General features: G+C 41.7%; 1 long non-coding RNA gene across 2 annotated transcripts in view; it reads right to left on the bottom strand.

The window, feature by feature from the left end:
• LOC128821504 (uncharacterized) overlaps window positions 1–15896 on the bottom strand; it is an 80490-nt gene extending 64594 nt beyond the window's left edge. The window contains exon 1 of one of the 2 annotated variants that reach the window (XR_008441138.1): window positions 15385–15896. This is a non-coding gene — a long non-coding RNA (uncharacterized LOC128821504). The remainder of the gene's footprint in view (window positions 1–15384) is intronic. The other variant, XR_008441139.1, reaches the window with a different exon arrangement.
• Between the last annotated feature and the right edge of the window lie 101 nt (window positions 15897–15997).

The following is a 15997-nucleotide window of genomic DNA, read 5'->3' as shown; positions in this document are numbered from 1 at the left end:
TGGTTGAAAAAGACATCTCTTAAATATCTCGATCAGCTGCATTTCATGGTGCAAACTCTGGAAAATTTTTCCTGAGTTTTTAAAAATAAAGGTTTTAAAGAAATTCTAAATTGGCAGTAAACACTGTATATCCCAAATGAGACACTGCAATTTAGGGATTTGGAGCTGATTAATCCAATCAGATAGAGTGAGATACAGGGAGAAAAGATCAGGTTTCAAACACCTTACGATCTTCTGGTAGAGACATGTCATTTTCCTTGGCTATGTAAATTTTCATAACAAAGTGGGATTAAATCCTGAGAATTTTTTTTTTTTAAGCAAGAAACAAAACACTAGCTATGAAAATGTGGAGTCCAGATTTGTGAGTAGATCCTTATTTCTGTAATAATCTAAATGAAAATCTTACATACAAAGAGACTCAGAGAGTATCATTTTGGAAAAGTCTGGAATAAAATTCCAAAGATATGGGACATTTTGAAGTCCTAATACTAAGAGCTCTTCCGATAGATAGATAGATAGATAGATAGATAGATAGATAGATCGATCTATATTAGATTGGAGAAGAACAGCCTCTGGGAAGATGTTATAGAAGCCTTCCAGTAGCTGAACGAGGCTACAGGAAAGTGTGGAGAGGGACTTTGTACAAGGGCATGGACTGATAGGACAGGGGAGAATGGCTTTAAACTGCAGAAGCATAGATTTAAATTGGCTATTAGGAAGAAATTTTTTACTGTGAGGGTGGTGAGACACTGGAACATGCTGCCCAGAGAAACTGTGGCTACCCCATGCCTGGAAGTGTTTATGCCCAGATTGGATGAAGCTCTGAGCAGCCTGGTCTAGTGAAAGATGTCCCTGCCCAGGGCAGGGGCTTGAACAAGATGGTGTTTAAGGTTCCTTCCAATAGAAACCATTCAGTGATTCTGTGATACTAAACAAGAGAGATCTAAGTTCCTGCTTTATTTGCAGCTATCATGCTTCAGGGGCAGAGTTGCTCATTTCACAGCTGAGCAGCTGCAGGAAATGTAGTTGTTGCAGGCATTGTTTCAGTGTCTAGCTCAAGAGCTCAAATGCTGAGTGAAATTCACAGGACACCATGAGAGAGCCTTAAAAAATGTGAGGGAAGAGTTATGCACCTGCAAATAAGATCCACAGAAGTCAGTTCAAAGAAATGCCTAAAGTGATTAGCAGAGAACAGTGAGAAGATTATGTCTTAAATCCATCTCCTGTCAGCACGTAGGTATCTAATTCTCATTTGCTGGGAGCACAGAGATAATTGAGCTCTCACCTAGAATTACACAAAACCAATTTGTTTTGCAAATACTAAAAAATTCTACAGATCATGATGAAAAATGCAGCTATATACATTCAGCTCAGATTCTATCCAAGTATTTAATTAGAATAATACATTAAAGAGAGAAAATTATTTATTGGTAATGTGAAAACACTGCAATCAGTATATCTCTGCAGTAACAAAGCCATATTCTGTCACAGGATAAGGAGAACCTCTTTTGGAGTATAAAAAAATATAACTCCATTTTCATTTTGCTAGTCACAAAAATCCAATTTTCGTGAAGAGAAACTTACATCTACTCAAATGCCTGTAATCTGCCATTAACAAAGTCGTTTTGTTGGGAAATTCACAGATCAAAGCAATAAGAAGTATGTTTCATCATTGTCTCAGTCTGGTTTTGGCGAATCTCTGCTACAACAAGTACCATTTTCCAGGTATATTTGGAACTAGCTTGAGGTAGTAAGTTTTCTCCAGAGGTACAGACTATTTTAAAGACTCTCCTCTTTTGCTATATTAAAACTACATTTTTTTAGAGAAATGACGTATACAGAAAGCAAATTTTTGCGAAATATTTTGGAGATAATTCACTTTGTTTATCTAGTTCATAATATTAAACACTACCTAACTAAAATTTTGATCCTATAGTCTGTATTTTTCTTGAACCTCTCTCTGTGATGTTCAGTACAAGTTCCTCCTAGACAATTTTTGACCTAGTTGAGATAATCTCTGCCTTGCTTTGGTACATAAAAAATAGTGTCAGAAAAACACATCCTAAAAAATAGTTTCCAGGACTGATTGAGGACAGGGAATTACCAATTGCTTTTTATTTACACAGCCAGTGGATGACAATTACCCTCATGGTAGCTGCACTGTACATGTTTTGTTGGCAATTTCCACAGTCACGGTCAGAATCTGTATATTCAGGCATATTCACAATTTAAGTGGAAATCATTCTTTCTGCAACCCATAAATCACAGTATCTTGCTTCCTATCACCACCATTCGGTCTCTGTTTAAAAAATAAATATTCTAAGTATAGGAGCCAGCAGTACATTAAAACTGCACAGTGAAATCCAATACATTAGATAGCATTGTTGCGTTTAATAAAAGGCCTGTTGCATTCAAAAATATATTAAAACAAAAATGTATGACTCATTTTGATGATAATCTATTGTAAAAACAGTTCTACATACATGTTTCTTAACCTGCAAGAGAATTAGGTATTTGCTGTGACATGAGGATTGGAGTCACTAAAAAGCACTTACTTGAAAACATACTGTCATTTCTGAAACTGTAGGTTTTAGAAACCTTACTACAAGTTTTTCAGACAAAACTTGTTTGAAAAGGATAGAATTTGGGTTATAACTGGTGATTCACATATCTGGCAGGTGGTGGTCATTGCAGAGGCTGTCACTGCAAATTCTCACATTACACCAAGCAACACAGACAGCTCAAAGCCATAGCATTGCATTTGGCACTGGAGTTCTGCTTTCTTTTCTTTTTCTGAACCCCAAACCACCCATCGTTCCATTTTGACATAAACCCCCAAAAGACTATTAAGAAAAATTGAAAGGATTTCAGCTATTGAAATTCTAAGTAACACTGAGGATGCCGTTCAGTGGAATCCACTGAAACACACATAGGAATATTTCCCCTGCATATTCCATTACCTCATTCTTTGTTAATAAGACCCTGCCCAAATTAATGACTTTTAGTCTTAACTTTCAACAAATACTCATTTTAGAGCCCATCATTGAACAAAGAGATGCAGAAATCCTATTCCCAGTAGTAGAAATCTCTGCAAAGCCAAAGAGCTTTAAGAAAAACAAAAGGCACTGCCACTGCGCACTGGAACCCAAGCTAACTCTGCTTTACTCCAGTGGAGCGGCAAGTGTGGGGAACTGCCTTGGCTGGGGTGAAGCCAAAGGCAGAACCTTAGAGCCAGCAACACCCTCTGAAGAGGGACGGTGTTCCTAAGCAGCAGGCCAAGGACCAAACAGAGAAGGAAGAGGAGACTCTCCAGTTGTGAAGTTCCAACAAACTTTGGAACCAGGGATCAGAACCAGGACAGCCTCGTGTACCTCTATGCCTGGGGTTTTAAGGCACAGCAAAACAGGGGGTGGACACCAAATGACAGCCAATGGGGTAATACTTGAGGTGGAGTTTAGGGGCAGAAACCAACAGGGATATGGGGAGGAGAAAAGTCTTGGTAGGGGATTGGTCCAAATGATGAGTGGTGGGGAATGTTCTGGAAGAAGGGGTAGGGTTGCCTTGACAGGCAGGGAAGGGTCTGGAATATAGGAGGGGATACCTTGAGGGACAGATGGAAGAGAGGGCACAATTTAGGAAGAAACCAACTTGGGGGAAATATGGGGGATAATAGAACAAACCATTTAACAATCAACTTAATAAAACTTAATAAAATAAACACGAACTGCAATGAAGCACTTTTTAAAAAATTATTGCTTCAGCTTTTATTTGGGTGCTACAGCAATAAGGCCTGACTCCAGAAACAGTGTTGCAACAAATAAAGGTCTCATGCACATTTATGTATGTGTTGCAAAATGGGTCAACTGTCAGGCAGCTTCGCTCGTATGAATATGATCTATTAATTGTGCAGGTGGCAGCAGACCTGGAATGACGATGAGGCCATTCATCCTGATCTCTCAGAGATACTTACAATAGATGCTAGCTAAAAATATCTGTGCTCTGGACCTCTTCTTTCTTCTATGTTCTGTTATTCCATGTTTTTAAAGAATGTAACTTTTAAGGAAACAGGAGGAAAAGGATAATTTTTTGTTAATCCAAAATCACTCATGGATTAAGGAGTCCTGGAATTAAACCTATGAATCTCCTGAGAAATGAAAACCACATTCTGCTAATACAGAAGTTTGTTAGGCAGATGTTCCCAATGAAAGTAATTAAGATAGAAAGCTTTTCAAAGAGCTCTTGAGTTAGTAAATTACATCCTCAAAATAAAATATTTAGAACTGGGAAACTAAGGACTGGAGTGACGGATTTAAAAATAGATAAAACGAAGATAAATGCCGACACTAAAAGAACAGACAAAAAAAAATTTCTTTTCTCCTTAAAAATCTCTGATAGCTTCCTCTGTCTTACAATTGGCTGATATACCTTAGATGAGTGGAACTAGACTTTCCAACATAGGTCAAAGCCTGCTGAAGAGAAAAGCATGCCAAAAGAAAACACAAAGGCACAATGTGATAGAAGCACCTTGTTGATTTGGGTAGCTATTCACTCCAAGAAAGGAGCACAGGGCAAGAATTCTGTTAGATAAAAATTCACATCACAGAGCTTAGCTGTAAGTAATTATGCTGATTTTGGCTGGGATATAATTTATTGTCCTCACAGTGTAAGTATGGGGCTGTGTTTTTGATTTGTGCTGAGCACAGGGTTGATAATATAGAGATGTTTTTGTTATTATTAGGCAGGGCTTACACACAGGCTTTTTTTGCTTTCTGTACTACCACTATGGCAAGGAATTTGGGGGTGCATGGGAGGCTAAAAGGAGACACAGCCAGGACAGGTGACCACAACTGACCCAAAGGAGTATTTAATATAATTTCCCATGAGTATACATCATACAGCATTATGCTCAGCATGTAAAGTGGAGGGTAGAAGAAGGAAGTGAAGGTATGGAGTTATGGCATTTGCTTTCCCAAGTAACCATCATGTGTAATGGGGCCGTGCTCTCTTGGAAACAGCTGAACACCTGCCTGAACATGGGAAGCTGGTCAAAATAAAGGCAAAGAAGGAAACACATACATAGTAGAAACAAGGACAGGTAACCTGGGAAAAGTATAGGCATGAAGTTTGGTTCTGCAGGATTGGGTACGGAAGGTGAGGAAGACCAAGGCAAAGCTGGAACTGAACCTAGCAAGGAATACAAAGAATCATAGGAGGGGGGCCTATGTAAGTGCATTAATCAGAAAAGGAAGGTCAAAGAACCTTCACATCCCCTGATAAACAAACTGATAACAATGGAAGAATGAGGTACTCAACATTTTTTTGCCTCAGTTTTCAATGGCAACCTCTATTTTCACCTATCTTGAGCAGATGGACAGCAGGATGGGGACTGCAAAAGTAGTCCCCACAGCAAAGCAAAGTTTCTCCCACAGTAAGTAAAGATCTGGTTCATGACCCCCTGAGGAATCTGAATGTACATAAATCTGTGGAACCCAAAGAGGTGCATCCCAGAGTCCTGAGGGTATTGGCTGATGTAGTTGTCAAGCTACTCTCCATGGTATTTTTAAGGTCCTGGCAGTCAGGGGAAGTCCCTAGTGACTGGAAAAGGGAAAACATTGTGCCCATCTTTTAAAGGGGTAGAAAGGAAAACCCTGGCAACCAGGGACCTCCCAGCCTCATTTCTGTGCCTGGGAATAATGGAGCAGATCCTCCTAGAAGCTGTGCTCCAGCACATGGAGAACAGGGAGGTGATTCAAGACAGCCAGCACAGCTTCACCAAGGGCAAGTCCTGCCTGACCAGCCCAGTGGCCTTGAATGATGGAGTGACCATGTTAGTGGACAAGGGAAGAGTTGAGATGTCATTTACCTGAATTTCTGTAAAGCCTTTTTGACATGGTCTCCCACCACTTCCCTATCTCTAAATTGCAGAGATGGATTTGACTGGTGGACTGTTCAGTGGATAAATAATTGCTTGGACAATCACATCCAGAGGGTGGTGGTCAACAGCGGAGAGTCCTGACAGACACTGGTGACATGCCCCTCAGGGGTCTGTACAGGGACCAGTGCTATTTAATATCTTCATTAATGACACAGACAAAAGGATCAAGTGCACCCTAAGCAAACTGGCAGATGACACCAAGCTGAGTGATGCAGCTGAGACACTAGAAGGATGGAATGTCATCCAGAGAGACCTGGGCAAGACAGAATTCCCTTTGCCTATGGGAATCTCAAGATTTTTAAGACGACCAAGTGCAAAGTGTTGCACCTGGTATATGGCAATCCCTGGTATTAACACAGGCTAGGGGATGAACAAATCAAAAGCAGCCCTGGGGAGAAGGACTTGTGAGAGGCTGGACATGACCCAGCCATGGGCACTCCCAGCCCAGAAAGCCAAACGTGTCCTGGGCTGCATCTAAAGCAGCGTGGGCAGTGGGGGAGGGAGGGGATTCTGCCCCTCTGCTCTGCTCTGATGAGAGCCACCTGGAACCCTGCATCCAGCTCTGGGGTCCCAGCATGGTGAAGGATGAGCTGGGAATATGGCCGTGGGAAAACCCTTCAGACTCACAGCGAGTCAAAAAGTCCAGTCCCAGAATTTCCCCAGTTATTATATGCAGATTTGTTCTAGAAAGTTCTCTGTTCTCACCCAGTTGATTTGTTCCTGGTTACCTCATTACCCTTGATTGGACAATATACCCCTGCATTGTTTTTCATATCCTATCCTTTCCTGGAGTCAGTTGCCCTGATTCCACCCTAAATCCTAATTTGTATCTACCCCTGCTTTACCCTGGATCCCAAGCTTCAGCTATCTCTTCTAGTGTGCTCCGGTGTAGCTTGTTCACCTTCCAGTTTGTTATTTACCAGTTATTGAAGTGTTTAGTTCCCGAGCCACTAGTCTGGACGTGTGTCTCTCTCCCCAAAGTTTCCTAGTCAGATTCCCGACGTAGCTGCCACCAGTCCAAAGCTATCCAGGCCCAGACCAGATTGCAGCAATATTAGGAAGAAATTCCTTGCTGTGAGGGTCATGAGGCACTGGAACAGGTTGCCCAAGAAGTTGCAGGTGTCCCACCCACAAGGGGTTCAAGGCCAGGTTGGATGAGGCAACGTGGTCTAGTGAAAGGCATCCCTGACCAAAGTGGAGGGTATGGTGTGGAGACCCTGGGGGGCATTCCCTGGTTTAGGGAGACACAAGAAGCTTCCCTCAAAAAGCTGTTAACACCCCATTGGCTCCTTCCCTACTTCCTATGTCTGTTCCTATGTCCCTGAGCCACTTCCTCCCTATTCCCTGATTGGCCCTTATCTTTGTACTGCCCTATGACCGGGGTCACCCCAGGACCTTTGAGAGAGAGAAACCTGGACCCTCCAGGTGTGTACGCCTGGGACTCTGAATATCTCACCGCGCGGCTGAATTAAACATCTGTGGATACCATGCAAAGGCCCTTTCTGCTTCTTTACCCTTCCTTCTAGTGTCTCAGCTGCATCACTCAGCTTGGTGTCATCTGCCAGTTTGCTTAGGGTGCACTAGCAGCAATTCAGGCTACGACAGTATGGGGCTAGAAAGCCTTTAAGGTCCATTCCAACGCAAACCATTCTATGATTCTGTGATTCTGTGATTCTAACCCTGACCTGCTCTTCTGACTTTCTTGGCTTGATCTGGGATCTGCCTCATTGCTAGAGACTGAGCTGTTCTTAAATTGTTTTGCTTTTTCATTCTGTCTGCTGCCAGACTGTGTCCTTGATGGTCAAAGCATTGCCTCAAACTGGATTGCTCTGATCCCCAGTGCTCGAGCAATATTTTCCTGGTGGAACAGCCTACGTGTACAGACCAAACCCTTCACATAAAATTAGCTATTTCTAGAATCCAAAACCAGACAGTTCAGAAGGTTTTGCAGCCCATAAGAAGAGGTAAATTATGAAAAATGCCATTAGTAACTATTCCTAGTGACTTTTTTTAATTTAAATACTGCCATTGGCTGAATTTAATGTCTTCGAGGAGCTTACTAAGAACTAAGTAAAACCAGAAAGGAAAAGGCCAGTTATTTCAAACTTGGTTCTGCCCTCAGAGTGTGGCAACAGGAATGATTTCAACTCATCTTTGATAGCTGAAGAAGAGTTCAAATATTCTGATTATTAAAATGTATCAAATTACTTCCTTTCTCTAATCAGTAAACTGTTTTAATTATTACAAAAAGGTCACACAGTTTACAATTAGAAGCAAAGTAGGTGTTAAATTAATAAAATAGTGATAGTTTGAGAAAATTAATAGCATTTGTGAATTCCATGTACAACACTTACAAAGACAGTACAATTCAATAAATTTAACTATTCCCATTTGTGTAAGAAGTGTTCCATTATACAAATGTCCTTGAGCACAGTGTATACTTTCCAGTGTGGAAAAGGCTACACATATATAAAACTACATCAGGTTTGTACTATTAGGTACTAATTACATGAACACATATGTATATACTTATTACAGCTATTGTTCAAAAAAGCAAAAGCCATGACAGCTGGGTACAGAAACCAGATGCCAAAGCATGAAGATAACAGCAGAGGTGGCAACAAAACTGGAAAGGAAGCTGACCTGGCAGCCACTCATTCATGAAGAAACACCTAATTTGCAGGAGAAAATCTTCAAAGTTTGACAAACTGGACCTTGGGGAACTTGTCTTATAGCTTCCTAGATCTTTGTCCAATCAACTAGAAAAACTGGAAAGGTCCATAACTGCTAAGATGTGACTAGATGAAAAGATACTGCCTCATGGGTAGTACACAAATTCTTCCAAGTAGCAATGCAAAAGATTTGTTGAGATTGTGGAAACTCTACAAATGCCCCAAATTGAACATTTCCAGGTTATAAACAAAATAATAAAAAGGAATCACAACAACAACAATAAAACAAAGTGGCATCTGAGTATTTAACAGGATTACAGGTCTAGAAGAGTTATGTTGAACTAGAGACGAAGAACACAACCCAAAGAAGGAATTGCATAGAAAAGTCTTTCAAGAGTGGCTTGTGACTAAAGCTTATTTAATCTAAACATGTACAAGTCATCAAAGACATAAAAATAAACGATGGATCAAGCAACAGGCACAGTACAGGCAACACTCAAAACACTCTTCACTATGGACACTGGTGTCCCACGTGACCAAACATTATTGATTCAAAGTTAAAATTAAGCAGAAACTAAATAACCTCCAAAACCTAATGTATATAAAGAGTGGAAGAGTGACTGCAAGAGATGCAAATCAATTATATCATAAAAGAAGTTGTCCTAGGGTGACGGTATGGTGCTTGTATCCCAAATACGTGTGTTCTGTTTATGCCTGGTATTATGTTCTGTGCCTTCAGGACTGACTCTGAAAGTGAAGGATTGTTTTGTTTCGTTTTGTTGCTCACCTCCCGCCATGGTCTGTGTCTAGGAGAGGCTTGGCTGGTTTGGCTTGCTTGCTTGCTTGCTTTTGCTTTTGCTTTTGCTTTTGCTTATTAGTTACTTTAGCTAGGCAGTCCAATTTTTACCCTGGACTGTTTCTTTTTCCCTTCCCTTTCCCTTTCCTGAATATCATCTGAACCTGCTCTGGACCTGGACCTGGGAAACATCAAGAAACACCAAGAGTCTGCATTTTGTGACCTGCAGCAGCCATCCCCAGCGCCAGAGACTGATAGCTGGGCAACCACTCCCAGGAGAGACTTTCTGAATTTGTCATCTCTTCAGAACGGTGAAAGGGTTTTGTCATCTGGTATTGTTTTTTTGTATTGGGGAGTGTTTTTGCTTGTTAAATAAACAGGTTTTTTTTCCATTTCTCTCTGAGGAAATCCTTCCCGAACCAGGTAGGGGAGGGGCCGTGGGGGGTTTGCTTTCTGGGGGCTTCTTCCAGAGCTCTTCTCCCAAATTTTGCCCTAAACTAGGACAGAAGTGCTGTAAGTTTTCAGGCTTATCAACCTAAGATCTCTGCCACTGTCATTAGCCAGCTTGACAAAAGGAGATGAGAAAAGCCCTCTTCTATTTGGTCTCTGCCTGCCTGACAAAGCATTTTTTTACATTTACATCAACAATGTTGGAAATCTTTTTGTAATAAATCTCAAAAGTAAATTTAAATTAAGTAAATTTAAATCTCAAAAGTAAATTTAATAAATCTCAAAAGTAAATTTACTCTTAAAAATAAATTTAATTTTTTGACCAACATCTGGTGTAATTCCAAGTTATTCTGTGCCCTGAAAATATATAGTTGGAATACTTAATCATGAAGAAATAATTGCCAAATTTGGACAACTTTGTCTGCTGTGCTTTGTGATTTAATGGCAAAACATACTCATTAAGACTGTGCTTTAATAGAATTATCATATTTAATGCAAGTAATGAAGATATGTAATTATTTATATTCATAGAAATATGGGGCTACCATATCTGAAAATAGGTCTAAGAAATTTTATTGTAACATATCACTGTGAAAACAGTTATATGACTAGCCAAAGAGTAAGCTCTTAATATGTGGCTGCCTCATAATAGTGTAATTGTTCCCAGCTGACATACTTACTCCCGCAGCCCCCTGGAGTTACAAGGCTAGCCCAGATCTGAGAGAGCTTTTGGGGAAATATTTCAGGGTTAAGGCAAAAGATTCCAAAAGAGGCTCTAACCCCTGATGTGGTCCAAGACATTTATTCCATGAGAGGAAGAGGGGAAGAGAGCGAACATTGGAAGAGCAGGGCCTCTTCTAACCTCCTGCTCAGGAAGGGACAATTGGCTCACAGCCAATTGGGTCCAGAAAGGAATGAAGGGTCAAACTAACATGGTTACAGCTACAGGTGTCTTTGTGCGGAGTGGGGGGGGAACCATTCCCCAGAACAATGCAACACCCAACTTCAATCCTTTAAATTCCTACAGGAAAAAACAGCTGAGTTTTGTAATTTAGCTTATATTGTGGCATCATCATTTTTATAAAATTTGCTTTAGCAAAAGAAAGAAAAAAACTCAGCAGAGTGCTTTGACAGCGTTATCTTTTTTTCCATGAGAACTTGAATTTTCACTTTTTTTGTACTAGTAATATAGAAGTAGGGTCTTGTCTATGTTTTGGCTCTGCCTCATGGCACTGTATTACAGTTGGACCCAGTGATCATACAGGTCTATTCAGACCTAAACAATTCTATGACTCTTTGATTCTGTGGTTACCATTTTCCCATTCTGCTATCCTGTTCCGAGTGCTGTTATATAGGAAGGGAATTTAAGATATCAAAATACAGCCTACATGACATGATGTGGCTAACACTAAATTTCTAGCAAAAGCAACATTTTTCTTAATTGTGTACCAGAAGTGATGACATACTACTTGCAATGTGAAATGCCAGAGAAATGTGTTACAAATGCTGTTATGTGGCTTTTGTTCACTGTGGCCTCAGGCGGCTGGGAAGCCCGGCTAGCACTGCCCTTTGTGAGACCACAGCTGCTGCGTGCACGGATGCTCCGGGGCTAAGGCATTCGCCTCCCTGCTAGTGCTGAGCGCTCTGGCGTGGGTATACAGCTTTCGTAGCCTTACACTGAGAGGAAGCAAAGGGACGAGAGAAGGCACACTTTGCTCTGTGGGCCTGAGAACTTTTTATTTCCCGCGTGGTCGCAGTGATGGCTGGAGCGACCCTCCCCAGGTCGGCACGAGGCAAAATGGCGAATGGACAATGAAAGCATTGGGTTAAATAGGGGGCGGGTGGACAGGGGCGGAAATCCCTCTCGCTCAATAGGGACAGACAACAGGGGGAGTGATGTGGATCACAGCAACCTATGGGAACATAACAGAGGTGGGTACAGCATTCTGGGACAAATAGGATTGCAAAGGTGGGGGTGACTGATACAGAACTTTCAAGAAGAACCAGGGAGTGGCTACAAGATTGACATGTAAAAGCTCCTGTGGTAAGTAACTTGGAGCAAACCATTTTGAGGGGAAATAGGGGTACAGAGAAATGAACTAACTAACATTTATTAAAATCTCTAGCTGAACCAACCCAGCATACAACACTGTTACACACTTGTGTTATTCAAACTATTGAATTATTGAGTTTCAAGTACCATGTCTGTTTAAAACCAGTTTAATGGGGATCATTGGGTACTTTTCCTGCATAGTGCATCATACTCTTCTCTTTCTGTGAAGCAAAAAATGTTTGCTGGATTTATAGGTCAGCTAAGCCTCATATTTGTAATGGTGTGATGTCAGCGCAGCGGGCCAGGATTGGGCAACAAGTTACATTGACTCCATGCATTTACAGAAGGCTGATCATGTTCTTTATTAAGAAACCCATTGCTTTTTTCTACCCTAGTTCACTACAGGTAGACCTAATTGGTCCTTCAATCCAAACACCATCACCATTGGCTAATTAAGAAACCACCCTTTGGTAAACAAATCTCCATAACACATTCCACATGTTCACAATACCAGGTGCAGCAAGTTAAGATAAGAAATGTTTCTCCGTCTTTTCTCTGATCTTCTCACAGACTTTTCCCAGAACAATGCCTGGGAAAGTTGTCTGTTTCTCTCTGTGGCCAGAGAGCTGCTGCCACAGTGTGATACCTCTGCAACTGCCACAGGAGCTGTATGATTAAGAGACACACTAAAGGTAATTTAATCCAACATTCAGTTGGTGATGCTTGTAAAGTGTCCCTTCTCAAGTCTGGATCTCAGGGTGATCCCTTGACAACTGAAGATGACCAAAGCTGGCATGGCAAAATACATAGTCTGAGATATGCTTGCACCAGAAGTGATTTCTTCTATGGGACAATACTCTCCAAGCACAGACAGCTACAAAGAAAGAAGAAAGAAAGAAAGAAAGAAAGAAAGAAAGAAAGAAAGAAAGAAAGAGAGAAAGAGAGAAAGAGAGAAAGAGAGAAAGAGAGAAAGAGAGAAAGAGAGAAAGAGAGAAAGAGAGAAAGAGAGAAAGAGAGAAAGAGAGAAAGAAAGAAAGAAAGAAAGAAAGAAAGAAAGAAAGAAAGAAAGAAAGAAAGAAAGAAAGAAAGAAAGAAAGAAAGAAAGAAAGAAAGAAAGAAAGAAAGAAAGAAAGAAGATTAAACTACCTGTGAAAAGACTGACTGTGAAGGTGCAGTGTAAGAGACACAATTTGAAACGTGAAAGATCCAATGCTGCACAATATGATACCAGCAGAAATAAGACACAGGCCAAGATTAGCTGTCACTTGGTAAAGACAGATTGGTTGTGTGGTAAATAAAGCAGCTATGGTGTTGTCTTTATGTGTGTGCAGGGGGCCTGGTAGCTGTGCTCCTCTGCCTGTAAGACCTCCCGTGCAGGGAGGACCAGCCCCTGCTCTGGGTCCTTGACCTGAGAGGCAACAGGGAGAGCAATGGTCAGCTGCAGTAGAAAAGCCCCTCATCATCCAGATTTTGGATGAATGTGGATAATGCCTTCACAATTCCTTGTCATTGCACACATTAAATCCTGATAGCAAAACTCTTTCTGTTATTTAAGTGAGCTTGAATCTGGTGAATGTACTAAAATACGTTATGTTGTTCTGCATAGTTGACTGATTTTTATTCAAATGTATTCATTATAGACAGCAGTTTAGCAAGGTAATAACCTGCTATGGCTTGTTTTGTTAATACAGATGTATCTGTTTTTCTGTAATGGAAAAAGGAAATCTATTTAAAAGGCACCATTAATGCACAAAATCACTACCCATGCTATGTTTTAGAAGTATATTTAATTTAAGAACTGCACTCAATTAAAATAAAGTACAAATTAAGAAACAGGAACCAGTTTAAGTCACAAAAAAATAAACAGAATTCAATGGGTGTTCAATTTGTCACCTTTTCTTTTGGAAAACTGGAACCAATTCAAGTCAGCTAATGACTAGGCAATAAAATTGTTCACCCTGTATTCCTCTACTGTAACAGCATTAATGACTGTCTGTATCAATAAATCAAATCAGCATAACAGCAAGCATGGACAAATAATTAAAATAAGCCCTGAACCCAGATTACTGGATATTTTTTTATAGCTGGCAGGTGGAATAGAGTTGTATATAATTCAGCAAACACTCCCAAGTATTCACCTCATTTTTAGAAGTGAAAATTTCTTTTTTTCCCCAGCTACATATTGTTCTGTGCAGGACACAATCCAGTGTTTAAAATGAACCCAGACGGACAGGCTCTCCATTCTTCTGAAAGTATATCTTAACCACACAGATGTGTTCAGCTAGACTGAATACATAAGTTTGACACTATCTACTGTGGAAAGGAGGTGGAAAATATGTATGAAACTACTGAATTCATTGGAAATTAGAGACAGCAAAAAAAAAAAAAAAAAAAAAAAGAGAGTATTTTAGCCTTCTGATTGAATCCTTTTTAAACCTTAATATGTGTAATTTCTGCCTCAACACAGTATAACTTCAATGTTTTTCCTGTAATGTGCAGGTGCCATTGCACATTTGTTTCTTGGGTAGTGGAAATAATCACTTCATGCTGCTTCAGTGCCTAGTGAGTACATGAGTGAGTAAATTAATAACTGCAAAAGATTACTTATCCTTGCAATTTTTAAATCAAATCATATCAACAGTGTATTTTCCAGTGGAAAAAAACCCAACAAACCAACAAACTAGTGAAAACATAATACTGTTATTTAACATGACAGTTCCAAATTTCTGATATCAGTAAAGCCTGAGAACAATTTGCATAGAATCATAGAATGTCCTGTGTTGGAAGGGACCTTAAAGATCACCTAGCTCCAATCCCCCTGCTTTGAACAGGGGGACACCTTTCACCAGACCAGGTTGCTCAGAGCTCCATCCAGCCTGGCCTTGAATGCTTCCAGGGACTGGGCATCCACAGTATCTCTGGGCAACCTGTTCCAGTGCCTCACCACCCTCACAGTAAAGAATTGCTTCCTCATACCTAATCTAAACCTACTGTCTTTCAGTTTGAAGTCACTCCCCTTTGCCCTGTTACAACACGCCCTTGTAAAAAAGTCCCTCTCCACCTTTCTTATAGGCTTCCTTCAGGTACTGGAGGGCTGCAATTAGATCACCCTAAAGTCTTCTCTACTCCAGGCTGAACAATCCCAAATCTCTTCACCTTTCCTCATAGGAGAGGTGCTCCATCCTCCTAATCAACTCTGTGCCACACAAACATGAATTAACCTTAATGGTGCTGCCACTACATTGGCACAGTGCATGAAAATATCCACTTGTTTTTAACAGAGAATATTTTCTTTCTATGCAGGTATCACACTATTCAGATCTTTCCCTCAAGCCCACTTTAATATAACAGAAACTTTGGTAATTATGGCAAAAATATGGGCAATAATTTCAGCTGTCAGTCATGCCTGGAGAAAAAATAGAATATGGTAGAGAGCATGAAACTGCGAAGAAAAAAATACGCGTTCTATCCTACTCACTTCCCCTCATCCATGGATGGAGCTGGAAGCTCGAAGCCGCGGCTCGGGCACCGCCCGCTCCTCAGAAACGGGCAATTCCGAATGAAGCCTCGTAGAGAACTCAGCTATCAGTCCCCGATACAGATCTGGGCTGGATCACCCTCCAAAGCAATCGGCCATGTTTCAGGCTCTACCAACAGGTTTCCTTCTCAGGTTCCACGGGACGCGGCCGCGCCCATCCCCGCCGCGGCTGGGCCCGGTGTCCGCCCGCGCTCCGAGCCCGCCTTGCACTGCGCACCCCGCGGTGGGCTCTACCCCGGGGTCCGACTCTGCGAGGGCACCGCCGGGGCCGCTACAGCGGCGGTGTCCCTTTGCCCCTCTCCAGGAGACACGGCCCCTCTCCACCCGGACGAGGGCGAGCGCGCCCGTGTGGGGCTGCTCTTCTCACCGTCCGCCTAGGCAGGGAAGTCACCATGCCCCCGCCCAAGACACCCCGTGTCCGCCCGACGAAGGCTCCCCACTGCCACTCTCAGCCTCGTGGGGTTGCGGGGCAGGGCTGAGCCCCATGGCGGGGAGGAGGAGCAGGAGCAGCCGCAGCTGGGATTGGGGCCCGCCGGCACCGCCCGGCCGGCCG

Source organism: Vidua macroura, chromosome Z (genome assembly GCF_024509145.1).
Source record: "Vidua macroura isolate BioBank_ID:100142 chromosome Z, ASM2450914v1, whole genome shotgun sequence".
NCBI lineage: Eukaryota > Metazoa > Chordata > Aves > Passeriformes > Viduidae > Vidua > Vidua macroura.
Note: the sequence above shows the minus strand (reverse complement) of the source record. Positions and strands in the feature narration are given on the sequence as shown.